Source organism: Oreochromis niloticus, linkage group LG12 (assembly GCF_001858045.2).
Source record: "Oreochromis niloticus isolate F11D_XX linkage group LG12, O_niloticus_UMD_NMBU, whole genome shotgun sequence".
Classification (NCBI taxonomy): domain Eukaryota; kingdom Metazoa; phylum Chordata; class Actinopteri; order Cichliformes; family Cichlidae; genus Oreochromis; species Oreochromis niloticus.
This window is the reverse complement of record NC_031977.2, coordinates 4,598,308-4,610,712: the sequence shown is the minus strand read 5'-3', so window position 1 is coordinate 4,610,712 and position 12,405 is coordinate 4,598,308.

Sequence of the window (12,405 nt, the reverse complement as noted above, 5' to 3'; positions counted from 1 at the left end):
TCTGTAAGCTGTATGTCTCTGTACACTCTAAGAAATAAAATGTTGTATTTACTCCACCCAGTTATGTCAACCGGTTCCACACAACTGGGTTAGTGAAATATAAAATGTATGATATATTTAATTTGAACAAGAAATTTTAAGTACATCTGATAAATCTACTCACCCAAAACATGCTCTACTGAAACTATAGGATTAAATCACTTTAACAGAATTGCAACTTACTCTATTTAAGTTTGTAAATTAAAAAAATAGAACAAGTTTAGTCAGTTAACCTAACTTTAATAACACTTTGTGTTAAACTTGTTGAAGCACACTTTGAGCAGTTCAAATGCTTCTGGATCTTTTTTCCTAAACAATCTTTACATATATTCAAGTGCATTTTAAGTGCAGGAAGACAAGATACAGAATCTCATGTTAAACTGAAATGATTAAAACTGGAAAGTGTTGTGATTCCAACATTTTTCACATTAACATGACTTAATTTAAACTTGATTGGGCTACAATGAAAAGCCCACAATACAGCAGGTAGAAATTACTTTAGTGTCATTTTTGTCCATATTTTGAAAAATAACCTTTGCTTCAAAACTTAAACTGAAGTCCAAAGTTAGGAGCAGTCTTTTTCAGTGTAGTTGGATGTTGGTAAAGGTTAGAGAACAAAGAACGCAGAAAAGTGAAAGGCTTGCAGAAGTTCTTGCGGCAATTCAAACTGAACAGTTTATGAAGAGCAAGGAGAAGGGTTCGAGAACCTTAAAGTTCAGTGTCCTCTATAGTTCAGTGCAGGCTGTTTCACTCAAGCAGTTTGTTTTTCAGAACCTACACCTTCATGGATAGGTTGTTCCCATCCAACTCCATCAGCACCTTCTGAAGAAATTCAAATGTGTATTTCAGGTGCTTTGGCTAGCTCAGATTTAGACTGTAGATTAGTCCAAGCAGGAGGGCACAACACTTTGCCACATCACTAAGAGCTTGCAGCAATTCAATTCAATTCAATTCAATTCAATTCAATTTTATTTATATAGCGCCAAATCACAACAAAAGTCGCCTCAAGGCGCTTTATATTGTACAGTAGATAGCACAATAATAAATACAGAGAAAAACCCAACAATCATATGACCCCCTATGAGCAAGCACTTTGGCGACAGTGGGAAGGAAAAACTCCCTTTTAACAGGAAGAAACCTCCGGCAGAACCAGGCTCAGGGAGGGGCGGCCATCTGCTGCGACCGGTTGGGGTGAAAGAAGGAAGACAGGATGAAAGACATGCTGTGGAAGAGAGACAGAGATTAATAACAGATATGATTCGATGCAGAGAGGTCTATTAGCACATAGTGAGTGAGAAAGGTGACTGGAAGGGAAAAACTCAATGCATCATGGGAATCCCCGGCAGCATAACTAAGGGAGGATTCAGGGTCACCTGGTCCAGCCCTAACTATATGCTTTAGCAAAAAGGAAAGTTTTAAGCCTAATCTTGAAAGTAGAGATAGTGTCTGTCTCCCGAATCCAAACTGGAAGTTGGTTCCACAGAAGAGGGGCCTGAAAACTGAAGGCTCTGCCTCCCATTCTACTTTTAAATACTCTAGGAACAACAAGTAGGCCTGCAGTGCAAGAGCGAAGTGCTCTAATAGGGTGATATGGTACTACAAGGTCATTAAGATAAGATGGGGCCTGATTATTTAAGACCTTGTATGTGAGGAGCAGGATTTTGAATTCAATTCTGGATTTAACAGGAAGTCAATGAAGGGAAGCCAAAACAGGAGAAATATGCTCTCTCTTTCTAGTCCCTGTCAGTACTCTTGCTGCAGCATTTTGGATTAGCTGAAGGCTTCTCAGCGAGTTTTTAGGACTTCCTGATAATAGTGAATTACAGTAGTCCAGCCTGGAAGTAATAAATGCATGAACTAGTTTTTCAGCATCACTCTGAGACAGGATATTTCTAATTTTAGAGATGTTGCGCAAATGGAAGAAAGCAGTCTTACATATTTGTTTAATATGTGCATTGAAGGACATGTCCTGGTCAAAAATGACTCCAAGGTTTCTCACAGTGTTACTGGAGGCCAAGGTAATGCCATCCAGAGTAAGAATCTGCTTAGATACCATATTTCTAAGATTTTCAGGGCCGAGTACAATAACCTCAGTTTTATCTGAATTAAGAAGCAGAAAGTTAGCGGCCATCCAGGTCTTTATGTCTTTAAGACATTCCTGCAGTTTAACTAATTGGTGTGTGTTACCTGGCTTCATGGATAGATAGAGCTGCGTGTCATCTGCATAGCAGTGAAAATTTATGCTATGTCTTCTAATGATGTTGCCTAGGGGAAGCATGTATAATGTAAATAGAATTGGTCCTAGCACTGAACCCTGTGGAACACCATAATTGACCTTAGTGTGTGAAGAGGACTCTCCATTTACATGTACAAACTGGAGTCTATTAGATAGATATGATACAAACCACTGCAGTGCAGTACCTGTAATACCTACAGCATGTTCTAATCGCTCTAATAGGATATTATGGTCAACAGTATCGAACGCAGCACTGAGGTCTAGCAGGACAAGCACAGAGATGAGTCCACTGTCAGAGGCCATAAGAAGATCATTTGTAACCTTCACTAAAGCTGTTTCTGTGCTGTGATGAGCTCTGAAACCTGACTGAAACGCTTCAAATAAGCCATTCCTCTGCAGATGATCAGTTAGCTGTTTGACAACTACTCTTTCAAGGATGTTTGATATGAAAGGAAGGTTGGAGATTGGCCTATAATTAGCTAGGCAGCTGGGTCTAGAGATGCTTTTTGAGTAAAGGTTTAACTACAGCCAGCTTGAAGGCCTGTGGTACATAGCCGATTATTAGAGATAGGTTGATCATATTTAAGATCGAAGAATTAATTAATGGCAGGACTTCTTTGAGCAGTTTTGTAGGAATGGGGTCTAAAAGACACGTTGATGGTTTGGAGGAATTAATTATTGAAGTTAACTCAGAAAGATCAATTGGAGAAAAAGAGTCTAACTTAACATCGATGGTATTAAAAGTAGCTGTAGATAATATTACATCTGTGGGATGATTATTGGTAATTTTTTCTCTAATGATAAAAATTTTATTTGTGAAGAAGTTCATGAAGTCATTACTAGTTAACGTTAAAGGGATGGTTGGCTCAGTAGAGCTCTGACTGTTTGTCAGCCTGGCTACAGTGCTGAAGAGAAACCTGGGGTTGTTCTTATTTTCTTCAATCAGTGACGAATAGTAAGATGTTCTGGCTTTGCGGAGGGCTTTCTTATAAAGCAGCAAACTATTTCTCCAGGCTAAATGATGATCCTCTAAATTTGTGACACGCCATTTCCTCTCCAGCTTACGAGTCATCTGCTTTAGGCTACGTGTTTGAGAATTATACCACGGAGTCAGGTACTTCTGATTTGAGGCCTTAGTTTTCACAGGAGCTACAGTATCCAGAGTCGTACGTAGTGAGGATGTAAAATTATTAACAAGATGATCGACCTCTGTTGGAGTAGCGTTCAGATAGCTGCTCTGCTCTATGTTGGTACAGGGCATTGAAGATGGATTATATTCTTAAACGTAGTTACAGCACTTTCAGAAAGACATCTACTGTGATAAAGTCTACTCTCCACTGCTGTGTAATCAATTATTGTAAATGTGAATGTTATCAGGAAATGATCAGACAGCAGAGGGTTTTCAGGAAACACTGTTAAATGTTCAGTTTCTATGCCATATGTTAAAACAAGCTGGGGTGGACAAGGCTGAGCATCAGGCTTTCAAATGAATTAAAAGTCTGTCTTGGTCTTTCGTTAATTAATAGACTGGTGTGAAAAATTGCTGCCACACCGCCCCCTCGGCCTGTGACTCGGGGGTGTTGATTCATTTAAACTAACATAATCATCCGGCTGCAACCAGGTTTCTGTAAGGCAGAGTAAATCGATTTGTTGATCAATTATTAAGTCATGTACTAACAGAGACTTGGAGGAGAGAGACCTAATATTTAATAATCCACATTTCACTGTTTTACTCTTTGGTTCAGATGTGGATACTGTATTGTTCTTTCTTTGTGATTTTTTATGTTTAAATTGTTTATTGCTGGTTTTTAGTTTGTTTTTTTGTCTGTTTGGGAGCTGACACAGTCTCAATGGAGATGGTTTTTTGGGGGGTAGCAGGAGGAGAGAAGCTGCAGAGAGGCGTGTAAGACTGCAACTCTGCTTCCTGGTCCCAACTCTGGATAGTCATATTTTGGGGGGTTTAATAAATTTGTCTATATATCTAGAAATGAGAGCTGCTCCATCCAAAGTGGGATGGATGCCGTCTCTCCTAACAAGACCAGGTTTCCTCCAGAAGGTTTGCCAATTATCCATGAAGCCCACATCATTTCTGGGATATGCTTGCTATGCAATATGCTTTGCTGCTAATCATCTACAGCAGTACAATTAGCATACTGTTGTTAGCTTGCTGCTAGCTAGCAGTGAGAGGGGTGAACTATGATCTGTCACAGGGAGAGAGAAGGGATTCAAACCAATCAGATGATAATATTGAAATGACTCAGCTCCTTAACTGTCATTGGCTGCACCTGTGTCAGAGGAGCTGTTGAGTTACCATAATAACGAGCTAAGACAGCAGAGGTGTTGAATGGAGAGTTGCGCTCACTCAGAGGACAGAGGTCATGTACAGTAACCACACTGACACCAAGAGGAGAAAACCAGCTGGCAGCAAAGGTGGGGAGGTGTCTTTTCCAGCTAAACAGAAGAGGAATATAAAGATAATGAAGGTGACAGTTTGAATCAGTCATATTTCATTCAATACAGTGGTGTACTGAGAGATCCAGGCTCAGTCCAAATCATCATCAGTTTGATCCACATATGGATTGAAGTGTATTTGTGAAAATGTTGTACTGTTCCTTTATCAGTGTCTAGCACTGAGAGCCATGTAATGTCCATATGTGCATGCTGAAAGGGTGGAGGGTGCTGGAGTCCGATGGTTGAGACCAGGTCTGAGGAAGTATGTTTTTAATGTGATTCATGAAAACAAAGCAGCACACATTCAATCATCTTCAAACTGTCACATCACTCATTCACATCTCTGATGTCAGGAGTCATCATCAAAGTGTCAATCAATGAACAGATGATGGATCAGTAACTGCAGCTGGATTGTGTTTGTTCTCTCCATCAGATTCCTGTCAACTCACAATTGACACAAACACAGTGAACACAAACCTCCAACTGTCTGACAACAACAGGAAGGTGACATGTGTGAAGGAGGTTAAGTCATATCCTGATCATCCAGACAGATTTGATTACTGGAAACAGCTGCTGTGTAGAAATCGTCTGACTGGTCGCTGTTACTGGGAGGTCGAGGGGAGAGGAAACGTTTATATATCAGTGAGTTACAGAAGAATCAGAAGGAAAGGAGGCAGTAATGACTATGTGTTTGGATGGAATGATCAGTCCTGGAGTCTGTGGTGCTATGATGATGGTCCTGTTCATGTCAGGCACAATAAGAGAGAAACATCCATCTCCACCTCCTCCTCCTCTGTCTCTAACAGAGCAGCAGTGTATGTGGACTGTCCTGCTGGCACTCTGACCTTCTACAGAGTCTCCTCTGACACTCTGATCCACCTCCACACCTTCAACACCACATTCACTCAAACTCTTTATCCTGGGTTTAGACTCTGGTCCCTCAGTGTCCCTGTGCTGAGTGGAGTGTAAAGAGTGTCTCCTGTTAGAGAAACACTCTGACTGTTGAACAGATAGTTCAGTCTGTACATGTCTGTCTCTTTCACTCACAAACACGTTTTCAGATTCATGGATTCAATCAGTTGATGTTTGAAACTGTTCTAAATGATTCCTTGTAAACTTCTTCCTCTTCAGTCCTGAAGATGGAAGCTCCCATTATTCCAGGATCCATATGTTGTTTTTCTGTCTTTTTCCACTCAAAGCTTCACAGTGAATATCAATATGTTGTATTTCTCTGAAGCTCAGTTCACAACCAGCTCCTCTGCATTTTCAACAAGTGTGAGCTCATTAAAATGAATCCAAATGTTTGATTTCTCTTTCTTAATGGGATGTTTCCATCATGGCTGAATAAGTGAACATCCAATAGTACTCAGTGTATCAAATATTAAAGACATTCAGCATCTCTCATGTTTCTGTCATTCTATAAAAACAGCTGCTTTTAAAAACTGATCCAATCAAAGAAATATGAACTTCCATATTGATCTGATCAATACGTACAGCTCTGATGTCACTAACATCTCCTTGAACTCTTCATTGATGGTGATTTGTGGCCCTCTGCTGGTGAGAAGATGAACTGCATGATGTCAGTTTCATGAACACAGATGACATGAAGTGTTTTTAAATCTGCTTTTTCTAATTGTTCGGGGTCCTGCTCCAGGAAACAGCTTCAACAAACTCAGAGTTTCAAAATTAAACAGTTGATGTGAGTTGGAGAAAAGAGTCATGTGAATCAATTTAACCACTCTGTCATCATCATAGACAGAATGAAGTTTGATATCAAAGATATCATTTTGATCCTGAAGGAAATCAGTGTTTGTCTTTGGTGCTCTATAGATTCTAATAATGAGGAGACTTGGTTTCATTTGTAAATCAGCAGCTAAGTATTCAGATGAAGTCAAAGTAGTGAGCTTTTACACACAGGTTGGTTTGAGTGAAGAAGTGCAATGCCTCCACCTTTCTGATGATGTCTCACAGCTTGGAAAGCACTAATGTTTGGGGGCAGGTTTCATTTATAACTGGGACACCATCCTCTGTGAGCCAGGTTTACACAAGAAACATTCAATAAGATATAATGAGATCCAGCTCTCTCAGACTACAGGACTGGGAGCTGAGGACAGAGCATCACAGCTTCTCTCTGAGAGTTTACAGCCACTCAGTCTGAAGGATTATGAACTCAGAGAAATAACACTGGAGTAAATGCATAGTGCAGTGAGGAATTGTAGTTTTTTTCTGTCTTGACTACTCACCTGCTTATTTAACGTTAAGTAAGTTAGAAATGTTTTAATAATGTTTTACTAAAATCATAAAAATTGAAAAACACAAAAAGAAGTTCAATTTCTTAGTGATTATTTTCCTAAATCACGGAAAATCATTGAAATCACTTGATATGAGCTGAGAGCTTCTAGTTTACAGTGTGGACTCAGAATCAGGACTTTCACTCCTGATTCTTGTAGGTTGTTGTCACTCAGGTCCAGCTCTCTCAGACTACAGGACTGTGAGCTGAAAACTGAGGACAGAGCTTCACAGACATTAAGTCTAAAAAGACAAAAGAAGGAAGATAACATTATTTCTGTTCTGAGAGCTACATTTTCTTACTCTTGTTTTAATCGTAACATTAAAAGTGTGATTTGTGATTAGCAGAAAGGAGTAAAGCACTAAAGCTGGCAAAAGGGGGGCACAAGCTAGTGTTAGGAGGCAATGGTAGAGAAGGAAAGGCAGGAGAGTGGAGGTGAGAGCTGGACTCTAAATGTATCTGAACAGTGCTGTGGAGGTGAAGAGAGGCTCAGACAGGATAACGAGTCTGAAGCTGGAAATCAAAGGAGTGATGCTGAATGTTGTGGCCGTGTACGACCCACAGGTCAGAGGTCAGATAGAAGAGAGAGAGGTAGAATGAAGCGGTAGAGAGTGTCCACTGAGGGAGAGAGTGGTGATTGGAGAAGACTTTAATGGAGATGTAGGTGAAGGGAACAGAGGAGATGAGAAGGTGTTGAATAGCTATGGTGTTAAGGAGAGAAATGCAGAAGGACAGAGGGTGGTGGATTTGATGAAAAAGATGGAAATGGCTGTGAGAAACATTGAGTTTAAGAAGAGGGAGGAACACAGGGCCATGTATAAGAGTGGAGGACTGTGCATACAGGTGGACTACATCAACTGAAAGATAGGAGACTGCAAAGTGGTGTCATTGGATGATCTGTAGAGTCTGTAGGATGAATCTGGACATGGAGAAGAAGAAGCGAGTGAAGACTGCAGCGAGGATTAGATGGTGGAAGTTGAAGAAGGAGGAATGTTGTGCAGAGTTCAGGGAGGAGTTAAGAAAGGCTCCGGGTGGTCGGGAAAAGTGACCAGATGATGGGAAAGTTCAGCTGAAGTGCTGATGGAAACTGCCAAGAAGGTGTTTGATGTGTCCTCTGGACAGAAAGAGGACAAGGAGACTTGGTGGAGGAATGAGGAAACACACGAGGAAAATATTGAAAGGAAGAGGTTGGCAAAGAAAAAGTGGGATAGTTAGGCCGGTGGAGGAAGAAAATGGGAGTACTGGGAGGTGTACAGCAGAGAGGGAGGTGGCAAAGACAAAGGAAAGGGCTTATAGCGAGCTGGATGTGAGGCTGGACACTAAGGAAGGACAAAGACTGCTATTGATTGGCTCGGCTGAGAGATGGAGCTGGAAAGGATGTGCAGCAGGTTAGAGTGACTAAGGACAGAGATGGAGATGTAGCAACAAGTAAAGAGAGTGCTGAGGAGATGGAAGAAGGACTGAGGAGCTGATGGATGTAGAAGATGAGAGTGGATGATGGATGGAGGACAGTTAGTGAATGAGGAAGTGCAGAGGATGAGGAAGGAGGAAGGGAGGGCAGCTATGAAGAGGATGAAGACTGTAAAGGTATAGAGATGTTTAAGAGAGGGCAGTGGACGTTTGAAGCAGACTGCTTAACACAATCCTGGAGAGTGAGAGGATGATGAGGATGAAGAAGAAGTGCACCGGTTCCTGTTTTTCAAGAACAAGGGTGATGTGCAGAGCTGCAGGAACTACAGAGGGATAAAGCTGATGATCCACACCATGACGATATGAGAAGGAGCTGTTCAAGTGTTGCCCTCCTGGCCTGGTGGGTGTCAGGGAGGGCTGTGATCCTAAATCCTGCTACTGTATATTCAATTAGATCATAGTTTACAGCTTCGACTGCAGGATTTATTCTGCTTCCTTCAACAAGGAAACACAAACTCATCCATCCAGTCAGACAAACATACCACTCGCATCACAAAATACAAAATACTATAAACTCACAGCAAGTGGCGAGTAAATGAAGCATTCATATAACGCCCATTATTGAACTTGAAGAAGAAGTTTGTGTCTAAATCCAGGTGAGGATGATAAAAGCTGTTTGATTTACTGGATCATCAGATTTTCTGACACTGGTTTTATTTGATTACAGACACAACAGAGAGATGAAGGTATGTTTGTGTCTCTTTCTCAGTGTGTTGGATGAGAACATTTGACTTTTCTAAAAAGTCACGTTGTCTTTTTTTTTCTTCAATGGTGTAAAAAGAAGCAGAGATGTTGTAACATGACGACATCAGAAGGTAGGACAGTGAGTTGTTGAGTGAGTGAGCTGCACTAATGTTTCTAGAGATGTATCAGAGCCTTAAATCACATGTGCTTCTCTCCTCAGTATGGGCCATCATGAAGGAGAAGAGACAGGAAACGATCAGCTCTCTGCAGATTAAACCTGTCCTAGAATGAGGAAACTGACACGTTATGTTTGCAGTGAACACAAATAAAGAAGCTGAGCTTCCTGCTTCACTCCAGTCTCGATCATCATCTCACTGCACTCACTCTGAAACTTGTTCCTACTGACACAGTCTTGGTCATGTGACTTTATCTGAGTAAGGACCACCTTCTTACTGCACCATCAAGGACTCATCATGAGCATCTGTTTCTAATAATGCACATCTGTGTGCAGTATGAAGTGTAACACTACACAGCTGTTTGTACTCTGTATATTCTGGGACAGATCAAAAATATTAAAGTTTTTCATCATTTCTCTTCTTTCAATAACGTAAACTTCATTATTTTCTGAATTCATGAAGCTCAAAGGTTTGGAGCCAGTCTTGTTTCTCTCAGCAGGATCGATGCAACTTGTTGCCCTCAACGTTGCTCTTAAACGATGGTTTCCATGGTTTCCGTGTTGAGACTCATCTACAGTAATAAAACTCATTGATGAAGTGTTGAATCAGACCTGTGGAGAGCTTTGATCAGCTGCCTCACAGCAGGTCGACACAGTGCTGTGCAAAAGTTTCGAGTCCCCCTCAGTTCTTTCCATTTTGGTAGGAAAGTGTGAAATGAGTGCAGACATACATGTGAATACAGAATATAAGACCAAAGCTTTATTCTGCAGCACAGTCTGAACTCTCTGAGGCAGCTTCCTGTCAGCTCTTTAAGGATCTTCAGGGAAAGTTCTTCAGGCTTCTTGAAGGATGTTCACAGCTCTTCTTTGGATGCTGGCTAGAATAAATAGATTCAAATGATCCACTGCCACCAGTGCACAATGAATCTGAGGATAGGACACATCCGGTGCACGTTTCAGATCCCAGAGAAGAAGAAGAACACGTTTGTAGGAAACTTTGGATCAGGACTGCCTTTTTCGCGGTGATGTCATCAGCCTTTGACGGACTCTGTCAGGGCGGTGACAAGAAGTGACTTCAGTCTAAAGGTCATTGGTGGAGCTGAGCTGATGGACAGCATCAACATGTTACTGCAGCTGAAAAGACTCTCACTTTCCTCCTGGATTCAAACATTTATCATTTTAAACTCAGAATAAATTGTTCAAACAAGTCAAAGACATTCCTACATCAGGAAATAAAGACGAGTTCCACACATACTGACAGCTCTGTAGTGACACGTTCAACACTAATAACATGACCCAGGTATGAAGCTGACCTTTGACCTCAAACCCAGAAACAAACATCACTGATGTGTCAGTTATGGGACTGATGACATCACCGCCCTGTCACTGTGCTGTGATCATAAATGTGTGTTCATCACATTAATATCAGCTCACATGTGTTCTTGTAGTACAACTTCATCCTTTCATTTTAGCTGGCGGCTCAAACAGAGCTGGGAGCTCATAAAAATATCAAAGAGCGTTTAATAACTCATAAATATGACAAAGCTTCAAAGCTTCCATCAGTCTGTGCTGTCGCTCTTTATTCTCACAGTCAGAGGAATGGAAAGGACAGCAGGGGGGCACTGCAGTGCAGGAGTGCAGTCCTGCTGAGGAGCCGGCCTCTCTCATCATGTTTTAAAATTCAGTGTGTTTAATTCTATGAAATCACCAAATGTGCCAAATACAAAGTGAACAGGGGGGAGCAGCTCCACAGTCACTCCTCACTCAGTCACCACAGGCCAGGCTCACCACATCAGGGGAGGGAATCCAGGAGCGCTGATGAGGTTATCACAGCAGGTGAGTGATTACTGCAGTTCAAACTGAGGACACGTCCCGTTTGCTTGGTTTTCATCACATTTAGAAGATCGATTTGTTTCAGCCTCTAACTGAGACGAGTTCCAGCTCACTGTGAGGACAGCTCACTCTTTCTGATGGTTTCTACCTGATGATGGTCTCAGGATTTCCTCCACTTCTCTCTCATTACTCTCCTCACTGTGTTTGATCATCAGTTTTCCATGAAAACTTTCATTTTGTGTTTTTCTTTATGAGACATCTTCGTTTGCTCCTTCTGTCCTCCTCTGCGTGAATGTGTGCTGATGGTGAAGAAGCAAACGCTCCACGACGTGTAGACTGATCAGTTTGATTATTTCAGTCAGAGCCGAATCTGTGACGTGTTAAGTTTTTCCTTAAGGAAGTACAGGAGAACTTCTGTCATTTAAATGATTTCATTTGCTTCAGCAGTTGAAATTACAAGTTACAGCGCTGGACCTCGGTGTGAAGTCAGCCGTCTGTTTTCACACAGTGGTTGACCCTGGATCGGGCCGTACACTTTTATACTCCAACAGTAACAAGTATTATTATGACACTCTTCTTCTGGAAGGGACGTGGCGGTCCTGCTGTCTTCCTACGAGTCTTTTCTCTGTCCATGTCCGTCCTCGCCTCACATCTGCTCCTTTTCTGTAATAAAGACAGGAAAAGAAAACACCTCCCTGCCTAGCCTTGATTATTAATATTATCCTACCGATTCTATTCATTATCTACATTCAGGACATTCTGTTTGGACTCCCTTGGCCCAGAGAAGATCATCCTGACTGTTAACTAGTTATGACAGTTATGATATGTAAGCATGTTTGCAAAACCCTCTGCACTCTAAGTCAATCACAATAATTCAGTTCAGTCATAGCGCTGAATGAAGCTTTTAACCCTCAAAACACAGAGTGCCAACTCTTAATGAGCACATCACAATGTGCATATAAAAGTCATACAAACAGCTTTATTTAACATCTGCTCAGAGAAACAGGAAAGAAGAAGTGACACCAAGTTATGTTCATTCTGTCAGCACAAACTTAAACAGTCACAAACCATTACATTGTTACAAAGTGCTCTTATTGTGAAATCTGCTTTCTCCCCACATGTCATGTTTCAGCTGGAGTCCTGCCCCCTTACAGTAAGCAGCTCACCTGTGTGTCCGTGGCCATTTCTCAGGATCAGCTTTCTTTACCTTCAGGCCGAAGAAGAAGC